Genomic DNA, 15,478 nt, shown 5'->3' with positions numbered 1-15,478 from the left:
TAGATTTAATGCACTGGCTGCTTTAATAGACTCGGCTGCGCCTCCTCTATTAAATACCAGCCGCGACATTAAATCTTGTACTTTAGTGCCTAGCTAAATAAATAACTATTTATTGGAAAATAGAAAACCACCATAATAAGGTGATTTTTTTAAAAGCCATTGTTTTTTCAGTTTTTCAATAATAATTTGCTTTGTATGTTCGGAACCGCGTTTCCAAAAAAGCAATTAGTTTACCAAGTTTTAGAGGTGTCTGTGTTTCTGTGCATTGTTTTCAATATAGATATTTCGTCCTAAATAAATATTTTATTAGTATTAAAAAAATATACCAGCAGGCTATCTCAGTAACTGCTCTTAATCCTTTTTTTCTCCTTCATATGTCAAAGTCGGATAGTTTCCTTGTTTGAACTTTATTGGGACTAAATACAAAAATGTTACCTGAACCTGTTCAAAGATTTCTTCTTGTATGAACCCTTTTTCTGTTTTTCAAAGATGAATTTGAAATTAATAGTATAGTGAATTTCACCAAGTATCTACACATAACAGTGGACTTAATGCACAATACATAAATACATAAATAAACAATTATATCATCTGTCAATTGTCATCAAGACATGAGTGACTTTTTATTAGTCATACCTTTTATTTGAGTAGTTTTTTCATTGCATTTTTGTGGGATGTGGATAAAATTTTGTGTTACTACAATAAATAGTATTCAGTTTTTGGCAGATCTCGTGAAAGATTAATTAAATTGCCTACACTCTGTATAGTGCCAGCACATCAGTATACTAAGTTTTAAATTTGAATAAACTATTCAAGATGCATACACAACGTAAATATAACACGAGCTTGTCTCGTTGGTACAATAATATATGGGTAACAAGGGACACCACGTTCTTTTTCAGAGGAGAAAGTTTATTTGTCTCGGATTCTCTAGACATGAAATGTTACTTACCCTTTTTCAAACATAGTTCACATCCCTTCTTGGAATGCAGAAAGGGTTATTTTTGAACAATTTTTTTTTCTTATGCACCATATTATCGAAAATATATTCTCCGTATCATTTAATGCATTATTTATTGAATTAATATATATTTAATTTTAGCAACTGTCACATGAAATATTTCCCTATGAAAGCAGGAATATACTATACATTTAATCGTTGGGAGAAAGGATTGCATTAAGCATAACAAGATTAAAGCCTCCTCAAATACTTATTTCAAAGAAAATAAATAAGTTAAAAATATTCACTGGGAATGAAATATGTATAAACGATTTATCTGTACGTAGGTAGGTATGTTCAAAATTGAAAATGAAACAATACAATTATAAACTCCCCGGCAGAAGTTCATGACATTAAAGATACAGAGCTTTTATAACTGATTACAAGCCACGTGACCGCTGAGCATCGGCAACCAACATAGCACGATTGGTACTGTAAACTAAAAATCCCTAAATCTTAGGGTTACCATATTACTTATTCGGATACAATGAACAATGGTTGAATAAAATCTCGTGGAAAATGACACCAATCACCAACCTGTCAAAAAGAATGTTGTGTTTTAATGTAATCTTGATATTATTGTTTTAATAGTTTTTAATTTTACCGAAGATTAGTTGCCAACGTGAAGCAAATAAAATTTCTGTTCCAAACAAAATTACTGGTCCTGTGGCTTGTAATCATTTATGAAGACTGTATTATTATTAGGGAGATATATTGAAAAATTACTGAAGAAAATAAAGTACAAAAAGCGACGTTAACTTACCCTTTAAAAATAAGACGAGTGTGTGTATTATTTTTATAAAATACCTACACTTTTAGCTAGTATAAACTTCACAGCACTTTATTGCAAAAATGATGTTAGTAATTAGTTACCATTAAGGTAAGCATAAAGTATTTTTCGTCGTTTTTCATAATATTTTCTAAGCAGATAATAAAGTTATAGCAACTTTTCTAAAGTAAGTCAGTATTACTGCCAATTATTAAATATTCTCTAAACAATCTGTAAATAAAATCAATAATATAATTCCACAATTACAACTGAATTTTAAAACCCACATAATATTGTTAACGGAACAACAAGTACGTACCCATATTTGTTTTACTCGCATTTGTTTTTTCCTGCATGTTTCTCTTTCATGTATTGTTTTTAAATGTATTCAAAAAAATATTTCATGTTTTGTTGATAAATAAAATGGTTTTGAGTTGTTGAAAATCATACAATAAATGTGCATTTTTAGATAAATAAGGATAATAAATATCCTCACATAAAATTAATTAATGGATTTTACATACTAAGTTGTAATAAAGTAATATAGTGTGCACCACTTTGGGCAAAATCACTTTATAGTCCAGACGGTATCTGTTTGAAAAAGCCATATTTGGGTGAATCATATATCCACGGAGATTTTTGGCTTTTTGGCTTTTAAATATCACTAGAAATGAACATTTTTCTATGCGCATAAAAAAAAACGTGGGCTTAACTTAAGTCACAAATGAAATATGACACCAAAAGTATTAGTAATTAAAAATAGGTTAAAACTAAAGCACAGATATGTGAATAAATAATTAGAAAAATACTACAAAGAAATACTATAGATACAAAAAGAGGCACTATTACAAAATTTCATAAAGAAATATATCACACATCACACACATTACATGGTATTCCTAGGGGACTAACAAGAGCAACAAAATCATCATTAAAATAATCATCAAATGAGTAAAAAGCCTTAATTTTAAAAATGTTCCTCATTCTCATTTTATAGTGAGCATTACACAAGGACCTAATTGCTTCAGATAGCATATTAAAAAAGCGCACGCAATTGTAATTAGAACCGATAGGATAATCATGGTTTATAAAATATTGACGAAACATATGGATATTTTCCTTAATGTACAAGAGACATTCTAAGATATAGACACTTGGTAGTGTAAGTATGCCATATTTCTTAAATTGTTGTTTACAGTCCGCTCTATAGGGTAACCCAGCAATAATGCGAATACATTTGCGTTGTAATTTAAAAATTTTATCTGCTTGGCAAGAATGACCCCAGTTCAAAATAGCATAGCACAGATGTGAGTGAAAAAAACCATAATAGGCTGACAGCAATGTTTTTATCGAAACAGAATTAATAAGGCTTCTGATCCGGAACATCTTTTTAGATAGTTTTTTAGATAACTTATCAATATGTTGCTTCTAAGACATTTAGCAATCAATGTTCACTCCGAGAAATTTCACTTGCGAGGTGTAATTGGTGAACAAAGTAAACAAAATAGATTGAGTTTTGTTTTGATTGAGATACATTTTATTTGCCAAAAACTACTGCTTAACGTTATCCTGTGTTGTTTGAACATTAATACGAAGGACACTGGCCTGACCTGCACTATTTAGGATCGTAGTATCATCCGCAAAGAGGATAAACTTGGAAATGCTATCATTATTTGGTAGATTGTGTATATAAATGTAAACAGTACAGGCCCAAGGACAGATCCTTGTGGGACTCAGTGATTCATGGTTAAGCATGAAGATTTACTTCCATTACAAGAGACAAATTGAGATCTGTCACTCAGGTATGATTTAATAAGAGAGATACTGTTTGGATCAAAGTTATAGCGCGGAAGTTTTTGAATTAAAATGTTGTCTTAGTAAGGTCATATAAAGTACCATTAGTAACGTCTCTATTTTCAAAGCCACTCAGAACTGAGTGCATTAAGTTGTTTATTGCTAGTGAGGTGGACCTTTTATTACGAAAGCCAAATTGACAGGAGTTGTTTGATTCAAAATATTCGTTAATTTGATACTTTAGGATCTTTTCCAAAATCTTGAATATAATTGGAGTTAAGGAGATGGGTCTATAGTTAGACGGATCATCCATGGTTCCCTTCTTATGAATAGGAATAACTTTTGCTAGTTTAAGAATATTAGGGAACACATTATTCCCGATACACTCGTTAATTAAATAGGTAAGGGGATATAGATGTAAATGTTACCATTTAATTCAATGTTTTTGAAAATTATGAAGTTTTCAAATTGCAATTACTATAATCCTTATTATTCAGCCTTAAGGTCGGAGGTCGCTATTAGCACATCACTGTTATAAGCAATTTTGAGATTGTTAAGGTCGTTGAATCCAAACGCAGCACTACATTTTTGGAAGTTAAGATGGTGGATCCGACATAACGGCTGAGGTGATTCTGTAACACCATAACCCTGAGGCTCGAATTTGCAAACATAAAATACTCTAATACAGCAGCCCTTATAATTTGAAAACGTTAATTTTTTATCAAAAACACTGTACCTAGGTATATTTTTTTCTATAAATTTAGTATGGAATTCAAAAGTTATTTCATTCTAAATTCAAATTGCTTTTTGTAATTCTAATTTCAGATTCGTAATCAGCGACGTGTTAATAATTTGCTTCTTCTCTCTGTTTAAGTCTTCACTTGATGCTACTCAATTTCCGAATATCCACAAAAACACCAAACTAATCAATTTCTACTGATGATTTCTCAGAGAACAAAGAAGATGTTTGAAATATTCTAAATGCATTTTGATGAGAAAGAGTAGGGCTTTCAGGTGCTATAACAAGTTTCGCGGGGAAACTTATCGTGTAATGTAAAATAAAGAGAAAAACTGTTTTTCACGGTAATATTAATGCAGAGCTTTAATGATTTTTCATTACATTATTAATACCCTTCTGTATTGTGTCTAAAACATATCATGCACGGTAGTATCTCTGTACAATAATATTTTGGTACAAATTCCTTAGAAAATCGGGATCATTGCGTCAGGATATGGAACAGACAATGTTTTTTTAATAAATCAGCTGGTTAAAATATATCCGCTATTTTACCACAACCTGTATAAATCTTCCCTGTTTGCAATCGGTTTAGTTCCATACCAGCAGAAATGCAATAATTGGGTGTATCTAGCCAAATATCTCGGTTCGTGATAATTTTACATCTTGTAATCAGCCGACACGAACCGCTTCTACAGGCACTCCTACATACATTCAGTACTCAGTAGATTGCCCGTACGAATCTATTGCAGCGCGAACATCAATTAACTCCGTTTGACTGCCAACCGCTTAAATGTAATGGCGACCCAGAAAATTCAAATTGTTTAGCACTTACTTAATATGAAAATACTAATACTGATTAAGTTGCATAGGCATGTACTCGTAACTACCTAAGTATGACAGTGGGAGGCATAAGTACATTGTACATTTTGACAATATTAAAATAAAAAATGTTAAAAAAATTGTTTAGGAAAATAATTTAATATTTGCGAACGAATAGATAAATATATTTTGAAATCCCTTATTTTTTTCATTTTAGTCTAAAAAAAGTAGTCGTTGCTTCTTGTTGAAAGTTTCTGTTTGCACGTTAATTCAGTTTGGTTTCTACTCGATGATTGGAACCACTAAGGTCTTATGACCATTATGCATATTACAAGAGTTTAAAATATGCCAGTGCTACTTGCGAAAACAGGTATTAATTCTGTTCGAATTTTTCTTTCTCGAAGTGAGAAGAATAATTGGTTGTACCTTTTAAGCATTAAATTAGCAGCGACAGAGGATGTGTATGGAATTCTCGTCTTCATGCCCGTGTAATCTACACATTACATTGGTCATGCTCAATCCACGTCTATTAAAGTGCTTGCTAAGATATCTATAATCTGCTAAAAGTTCTGTGACAATCCCAATGGTGCTTTGCTTGGCCTGCTGCATACCAGACTTTCTTTATCGTTCTTCCATTAATTATTTGAAAGATTTATCAATAGATCTTGTTGAATAATATTGTGGTAGTTCGAGTACTGGTTCTGGACCTATAAATTGACTACTTGTCCTGTCTAGTCAATGTATAGACCTTTTCATTACTTGTCACATTATGACTAGTAATTCAGGTCATCTTCATAGCATTGTTTCAGTTCAACAGAAATGGGACATTGATAGGTACTCTCCAGAAAGTGCGTGTAAAGCATTATCCGCATACTTAACCAGACAATAAAATAGATTTATTCTGGCTGCATACCACAAATATTAGTCTCCCGTCTTTCTTGGATTTGTCAGAGGACCAGACGAGCCCTTGTGGAACCTGACAATAAGGTTTAACGAGCCAAATATCTCTATCTTGTATTTCTACTTTGAAATTTCTTTGAAAAGTTCGTGTCGTGTTGATGGTGCACGTCAATCGTAATTTGATAGTATAAAACCACGACATAGTCTATAATTAGGTCCCAACATCTTCTCAAAAAGCCTCTTACCAATCCTTCAAAGACGTAGAGACCATTTGTCTTTCAATATCCTCCTCACATTTGTTCCCTTCTTTTTTATTTGTTCCTTTCTTCGAAAATTTTCTGTTTGTTTCTGACAGTCTTTTTAAATTATTTCTTGTTCAATAAATCAATGGTCGTTACTTTACTTTACATCTACCTGGTCATATCTAATTTTTACTTTTAACATTTGTTCCTTGCTCTTCATATCCACGAACTCTTTGCTTCTTGTTCTCCTACTACCGCTTTAATTCACTTCTTGCTAATCATATTTACTCCTTGCTGCAATTCATTTCTTTTGGCTTTTAATTTGCAACTTGCTTTTCAACTTAAATATAATTAAAACCATTTATTACCTTTAGATGCCCGTCATATAATAAAACATTCAGAAATAAATGACTGCGCATTCTGACAGCCGAGAAAATAATTGAATCTCCTCACACTATTATCCTGTAGTACATTTATTTCCACTTCCGAAAACTTATACAAAGGTATAATCACATTTCGAGTAAAAAAGCAAACAGAAGTGAAATGATAAATTAACGATTTATCACGGGCCGGCGAAAATGTAATAATACGATTGTCACCGATGAATAGCAATGGCCGCGTTGAAAGCGTTGCGAAAATGGTCTTGCCCTTAGACAATTTTAAGGGATAGACACTCGGACGGCCATGATTGATGAAAAGCAGGGAAAGAAACAAGTGCGGTCAGATCGGGCCTCTACCTGATGCTACCTACAATTTATATGTCTTACCTAGATTTATTTACAATGTTTTTGGCGCCACTGTTGTTGTGTGTTTTGTTGAAAATGCTCTAAATTTGCACACGGAAATTGAACAAAACCAGTGCGGTAAATAGAATACATAAGATATAAAAAGAATTAAGATTTTCATAAATAGGCAACACCTGTAATTAATAATGGAACTCTTTATGCTCTGTAATGTTATATAGATGTATGTATGTAGATTGTTCTTCAGAAAATCTTTTATTTGGAATATCTTTAGAAAAGTTTCTATTTGTATAGTGTTACGATATCAATTGGAACCTTTGAATCTTAAAGCACAGGACCGCCTGCACTTCTCTTGAAATTTCTTCCTGTGCTTTAGCCATTATCTATCTCGTAATTTATGCTCGAAACAGGTATTGGTAGACCAGTCCGCCTGATGTAGAATCGACGGCGACACGCTGGTCTTCAAAGCAAACATGTATTGGTCCACTAGGTCGTAAAGAATTTTTTGCATGGTATTCTATATTTAGTTTGGTGTCGAACGCTGTCCACTTCGTTTTGCCAGTGCATTGGAGAGCAGTGCTTGGCCTTGTTGTTTGTTGGTAAATATTAATATTTGTTCATATCATAACCAGTAAAGGGTAATAGTTATTAAAATAAATATTAATGTAATTAACAGTAGTAATGTAATTATCTAGTAATTTAGCATGGCTTTCTGGAGACCCTTTGAATCGGAAGATAACGAAATAACCCGGGAAAATCCCCAAACAGTCGAGCCGATTTTTGTCGAAAGCGTCGAAACAAACTCAGAGTTTAAAAACAAAAATTTACACGTACAAAGTCAACGTATTATTTTAAATATATTATATGAATGTTTGAAAAGAGAAAATAGTGAATAATGTGATAAAGAAATTAGGAAACGGATTAGCGAATTAACTAAGATATCAAAAACAATTTATTGGGTAATTAAAGGAGACGTTATTAATCGCGGTATAATTCTTCCGAAGTCAGTTGAATATGCAAAAAAACGTCTGGTAATAAAATTTAATTAGTTTCATGGGCGTCCCTAAAAAAATTTTCTGCTAAAGGTAAAAAATTATAATAATTTGTATATAATGTGTAGAAAATTTCTATTATATGTTCATTTGGCCAACAACATATTTTAATTATTTATGCCCTCAAATAAATAAAATAAATTTTGTTTCGTTCCGTTTCAAAAGGTCTCCAAAATGCCATGTTGTGATAATATTAGTAAACAAAATATCCCTCTTATTTCTCCCTTTCACAATTGTAATATGAATGATTGATATAAGGTGCCTATAATAAATTAAAATTGCCTGATTCACACCAAATTCCGCACTGCAGCACTGCACTGCTGGGCAATTTATGATCCACTTGTCGCCTGCTGTGAAGCCCAATACAGTTGTGTTACATTTCGTTTGCCCTCGCTCGCATTCTTCAACTGGTCGTATACATTTCTACCACCTGCACCAGACCTATATTTGGGTATGGCTAAATAAATATGGGAACAAGTTTTTCAAATATTTCAATGCCGAGTTGCTGCTTAGTGACCGAGCCTGGTACATACCTTGAAATTATAGGTAATTATAGGTGAAATTAAAGAATATTGACGATTTTACCAGAGATGTAATTTGGCGCACAATTTATAATATTTATAAAGAAAATAAAGTTCCTACTTTAAACATGATTCGAGATAAATTAAGCGATTATCCTGATTATAATTATAAATCTTTAGATATTTTACGACATGTTTTATTACAATGCGGTTTTAAACATAAAAAACTTGATAATCGTATGGTAATTATGGAATCACGACGTATAGTTGCACTTCGGGAAGATTATTATTTACAAAAAAATCGAGAATATCGTCAACTAAATAGGAATATAGCTCAGAATATTTTATCTAGATGAGACAGGGCAAAATTTTTCTGGACGCCTATGGATTCCGTAGAGTTTATGAGTTAAATGTTTTATGCGGTTCCAACTGAATATCGTAACGACTATAGTTGGGAGCGTAAGTAACAATCTGTCTTTTCTGTAGTTACATACATATATGTGACCAGGTGATAAAGGTACCAACAACATATTTGACTTTATAGTTGCTAACTCAATTGCTTTCTTCTTGAATGTATTTATTGGTCACGATTTTGGATAAGGCTAAAACCCATAGTTGCTCCTTCAGTTAATCGATACTCATACCCAAAGGAGAAGAAGGTCCAGCACACTTTCGTCAAGTCTACTAAATTCTTGTCTTTGTGTTCTTCGATGAAATTCTTTCAGTTTCTTTAATTGGTCTCACTAGAATATCATCATAATTAAATTCCCTTTATTTTGCTGATATAATCTCCAGCTTTGGTTACATAAAGTTTTGGTTCTGTCAGTGGATAACCCAAGAATATTTCAGAACTGACTGTAAATTGCAAATATGTCTTCGATTAGTTCTTATAAATGAAGTGGTCAGATGATTTGAAACATTCTGAAACTGTTCTCTGTCGAAACCAAATCAGATCTATGGTATTCCATCTTCTCTACTAAGTAATTTTGTACCTGACGACTGGGTGAGGACTTGATTCAACTGCTCTCGTTATTGTTGAAGTGGTACTTGTCGTTTGTTTCTATTCTCTTTATCCATTTTACTTTTGTAATTGCTTTGAAAAAGTAGTATGAATCAGTTTTAATATATTTTGTTACAACTTAAAGAATACTTAGAAAATTAATTGATTCTTACGTTTGGAAGATACAAAAAGCTGTTTAATGGTACGCCTATATATTCTTGTACATATTTAAATTTTAGAATGTTTTCTTCCCAAAATAAACGATTATTATTACTTTTTAGGTAACCAAGTTTTATCCTACACCTCATGACAGTGCACTGTTTCTTTTTTAATATAATTTAATTGTCTTTATATGATATAACTTTTAACCATATTTTAAATTAATATATTCTGATAGATATACATTATATGTATATTAAATTAAGAGAATTATTACATCAATTCATTGATATTTATCAAATTTTACAAGAAACTTACGTGACAGGTTTCAGATCTATAACGGCTTATGTAGAGATAATTTATAATTGACTGGTGAATGTAGTTTTAATTACGCGGAATGGATTATACTCGTATAAGTATTTGATCGTGATTGCAGAATCAACACGCAAACCCAACTATCTGTTAGTCTTATCAGTTTTCGTTCCATGTTCCTGAATTGGATATTCTAGACAATTCCTTAATTGGAGTTCCTTTGTGGAATATTAAAGTTAAAAATTATAGTGACTGTCTGATATCGAAAATATCATATGGAGAATCTTATCTTTTAGCTAATGCAAGTAAGTGCAATAATTTTCTAACTACTCTTATAGTAAGAGTTCTTTAAATTAAGCAAATTCTTCAGATAGGGATCAGAAGTATGTACTGAATTTTTAGTTTGTATGCATGAGTAAAGGTGTCAGAAATATTTTCTTGATTAAATTTTCATATCTATTAACTTTCAATGTCCTTCATATGGAGCTATGGAGATATTACATTCCTTTCACGTCTGAATTGAGTATGACACAACAAATGACATAGTAAACATACGAGATAAACCAAATTCATTTTAACTCTGAATGCACGATGCGCAATGGCAAAGTAGTGGAGTGGGGAACGGAGTCTATGAGGGTCAGTAGCATTCTAATCCCGTCTCATTCTGGGTTCTTTATCTTTTTGATTTGCGCGTTTCAGAGCTCAAGGAAAATTTGTATTATCAATTGTCAAGGAGTAGCGATGTAATTTTTTTTGAAATAAATAAAGGAAAATTTAAATGTTTTTTACTATTAAAAGATAATAGTAGGTAAATTTAATTTTATGTTGAAGCAGCACTCTATTTGTGAGTTCATATAATCAAAATATGTAAAACATAAATGTGGCCATTTGAATTTAACTTTCTTTGTCTCATAAAATAATCTCCAAGCCTTCTAGTTTTAATATAAACATCTGACACCTATAAGTTTTTGTTTTTGTTAAAGTGTTAATAAATTTATGACAATTGGTGTGTAATTTATTATAATATTATCTATTCTTCCTCTCAAATCTCATATCTGCTACGGTTCAAATTGCTAATCGATCCGGTGTTCTGTGCTGTCTAGCTAATAAAAAAAAATTATAGCAGGAAAAAGTTGAGAAGCGAGAATTGGATACTTTCCCTTTGATAACATTGTATTTCAGATAAGAATAAAGAAAAAAGGAACTCACGTTCATGTTGGAATAATTCAGACCTACGCAGTAGGGAATCAATCCTCGTGTCTTGAATAAAACTTTTTCGATCTAGGTAGGTAGGTATTTTATCTATAACTACCAAGATTAAGATATTATTTGTATGTAAATAACATCATCTTAATTTGTATAAATTGTATTTACTTATCTATAACTACCTAAGCCAAGATTAATGTACTCGTATTTGCTGAATAATTACGATTATCTTGTGGGCAATTCATTGTCTTTAGAAAACATTTTTGGGAAAATTATTTTAGGGATAAAAATTTGGTACTTAGTAGTAATCAGTAGGTATCACTTAATCAATTTATAAAATATAATATTTTTTTATACGCACTTGAAGTTTATGATGTTCTAGTTTCGGTTTAGAAATCTAGAAGGCATTGAAAATAAACAATTAAGGAGAGAATGCATAAAGCTATGGTATGTTAGAGCTATAGGCGACGCAATGCAGACAGTCACTTGTGCGCATCGGACTTACGTTGGAATCAAGAACACAAGAAGATGGGCAGCTGGTTTGTTAAGAGTCTGCTTAGGCAGTGTTGCCAGTGCTGGTACCATTGTACCAGATCTGGTACATTTCAATGTGAAAAGTACGTCTGTACAACTATCCCAAATTTTAGTACAAAACCACATATTAATACAAATACCAGACTTTGAAAAAATACCAAAAATCATTTTCAAAGAATATACGCGCCAATATTCTTGTCAAAGAAAATGATCTCGTTAGTTTAGGAGTGTGGAGCCGAAAGATGGTAGGCTTTCCTTACTCTTGCGCCAACTCCCTCTGTAGGTCCGGACACCCCATAAAAAGCCCATCCGTATATTTTATCTATGATCTAAGGTACGATCTGATGTGAACCATAGATTAGGTAGAGTTATGTGAACTGTTAGTTAATTTTTAGTTTGTTCTGTGATGTTAGTCATTGTTTCCTGTTTTTTAGATCAGAATTCACAATTCACAATGCAGAAGTAAGTAAATGTTACTATATTAGATCAAAGTATTTTAAGTGTGCAATGCAAATATAGTTTGATGTTTTGTAGCCCCAAAATCGCCAACGAAATTGAAGACAGTAATTCTGAAGATGATTATAATACTAATTTTAAATCTCCACAAAAGAAAAAGAAATTGACTTATCCTCACAAATTCAGAGGCTTGGATTTCTCAGTAATGGATTTGTTGCTGGAGGTTCCACACATATGAAAAGGCACGACGGATCAAAAAGACACAATGAGAAGATCAAAGCAGCCTTGTCGACACCAAGCATGAAGGCCTATTCCTATATCAATGAAAAAGCTATAAGACACACAAAAGCAGTGTTTTCTAGTGAACTAAAGTTAGTTATGTTTCTCCATGAACATAACCTTCCATTTCTTTTAATGGAGCATCTTCCCCAACTTCTTCAGTCTGTATGTCCAGACTCACAAATAGCAAAGGACATAAAATGTAGCCGAACGAAAGCAACACTTATTACCAATGATTGCATGTCTAAAGAAAGTTTATTAACTCTGCAAAAGCAACTGCATGACTGTGATGATTTATATTCAATGATTATTGATGAATCAACTGACGTGTCGCTAAAAAAAGCCTTAACTATTGTTATAAGATATTGTTCCAATAATATTGTAAGGGACAGGTTTTTTGGCTTGCTGAAAGTTAATGAGGCAACTGCTGAAGCACTTTTTAATGCGATTCTACGTTTGTTAAGGGATAATAATGTGGATGTAATGGACATGCTCGGATTTGCAGCGGATAATGCGAGTGTGATGATGGGGCAAATATCTGGTGTTCAAGCTAGGTTGAAACAATTAAACTCCAGAATTTTTACACTTGGGTGTACCTGCCATTCGTTACATCTATGTTCCAGTGCTGCATGTGGAAAATTACCTTCTTGGGTGGAAGAATTTGTAAGGTCACTGTACAATCATTTCTCAAATAGTCCGAAAAGGGCCGAACAGTTTGAGGAGTTTGAGAAATTTTTAGATTTGAAACCGTACAAGTTATTGAGACCTACTCAAACGAGATGGTTATCACTGCAGGTAGGGCATTTTAGATAATTTATTCATTATTATGCATATATTTGGTTACTTTTTAGGCAGTAGTAGATATAGTTCTTCTTCTATGGAACTCTCTCAATCTATATTTTACTGATTTTATATTTGAAAAGGGAGAGAGCAGCACCGTTCTTGACTGTGAAGTCAAAATTTTGGAAAATTTAAGAAACCCCATTTGTAAGCTGTATCTCCTCTTCCTATCATACATATTGGACATTGTGAATCAAATAAACTTACAATTCCAAAGTGAAGGGACACAAATCCATCTCTTATATGATAAGTTTACATCAATTTACAAAACTATTTTAAGAAATTACATAAAAAGAGATGTAATTCAAAAGATTGAATGATGAAAAATTCCTCCAACAAATCCTGATTTTTATGTAGATATTGACGCAGTCTATGTTGGGGCAAATGTTGAACTATTTATCAAAGAAAATAACATTAACCAGAGTGAGCTGAAAGCTTTTCGAGTTAATGTTTTAAAATTTTATATTGAATTATGCTCACAAATTCGCAAAAGTTTCAATTTTGAGGATGAGTACCTGATATTTCTTTCGAGTTTTTCATCAAAAAATGCTATGAGTGGAGAAATACCGTCCATCTCTAATGCTGTTGCATATTTTCCGAAGAAAGTAGTACCTGATGATTGAACAAGTGAATAATGAGTGGAGACTTTTGCCCGATGTTGATATTTTATAGAAATTTGAAAACTGCAATTTCAATGAATTTTGGGAACAAGTTTTTCTGTTAAAGAATGAATTAAACCTTCCAATGTTTCCACATTTAACTAAACTTATCAAAGCAGTTATGTGCCTCCCACACTCCTCGGCAGCTTGCTGAGCGGGTTTTTTCAAAACTCAATTTAATGAAAACAGATTTGAGAAACAGACTAAATGTAGAAACTTGCAACTCAATTATTTTATCTACTGAATTATTGGATGGAAAGAAATGTTCGATTTGATTTCATCGCAACCGTTCAGTTGAGCTCACAGCGCACAGTGCTAAAAAAGCGTTTATTTTTAACGAATTTTAAAACCAAGTTTTCACCAGAGGAAGACGAGAAATTAATCGATCTCTTACGAGGATATCCCCCATTGTATACCGTCCCTTCCAAACGTCTGTTCGAAAAGATTCGATCTTCACTTTTATTTTTATTTTGACGACGACATCTAATTAAATTTAAAATATCTTTTTCATGTTCTTTTTCAATAAGTATCTATTGTCTACAAAAAATATTCAGCCATTGTCATGGAAAAAAAAAATATAAATATAATAAGCACTAAATCTAACAAAACACCCTCCTTCAAAACCGATAAAGTTGAACGCTACAGATTCTGCTAACTGCGTATGTCGTCTGCGACGCACAATTCTAACAAACTAAAGCTTTAAGGCGATCGCGGTCCCGTCCCGTCGCATCGCGGTCTATTCTGGGCTGAGCTGATCGCGGTCTTTATATTACAAAATCCGTCACATTTGACAATTGCATACAATCGCGCTCTCCTTTAAATAGTTGCAGTATAGTTTTAGTAGTAAAAATGAGTTCTATGGAAGTGGTGTTTTTATCAGCGGAAAAACATATTTAGGGGGTGAAAACACTCAAAATTCGCCCCCAAAAACAGGTTTTTCTAAATATCTGGGGTTCTAAGCAATATTTTGGAAAGAAGCAAAGTGGAAATTACTTCTTATAAAAAGCAAATGTTTCACATGTGAATCCCTGTTTGGGGATTGCTACCCTTATTTTTTATTACAGAAAAACTATAATTTTCAAACATTTTTTACATACAGGTACAAAATTTATATAGGCTCAAAAAGAATTAAAAATATGATTTATGTAAACAAATTGACAAAATTAAATTGACCTGTTTCGGGGTTTTCGTTAAAATCTCTTTTTAGAGGGTGAACAACCCCCTAATGCGAGAAATGTCTGTACGATTAGAATTAACATTATAAAATAAAAAGTTTTTACTTAGTCTTTAAGCATACGAATAATTTTTTCTATTAGCCTAAAACTAATTTAAACGGATAAAAACTACCGCTCATGTTCGTCCCCAGAAACAGTATTTCCGTAATATCTCGGGTTCTAATTAATATTTTGGAATGAAACAATGTGGAAACTACTTCTTATAAAAAAACAGATGTT

General features: G+C 32.3%; 1 pseudogene; it reads left to right on the top strand.

Annotated features, from left to right (window-relative positions):
- Positions 1-12,624: 12,624 nt before the first annotated feature.
- LOC108914907 lies at positions 12,625-14,299 on the top strand (annotated as a pseudogene).
- The last annotated feature ends 1,179 nt before the right edge of the window (positions 14,300-15,478 follow it).

Source organism: Anoplophora glabripennis, unplaced genomic scaffold, assembly GCF_000390285.2.
Source record: "Anoplophora glabripennis isolate ALB-LARVAE unplaced genomic scaffold, Agla_2.0 scaffold1065, whole genome shotgun sequence".
NCBI classification, from domain to species: Eukaryota; Metazoa; Arthropoda; class Insecta; order Coleoptera; family Cerambycidae; genus Anoplophora; species Anoplophora glabripennis.
Note: the sequence above shows the minus strand (reverse complement) of the source record. Positions and strands in the feature narration are given on the sequence as shown.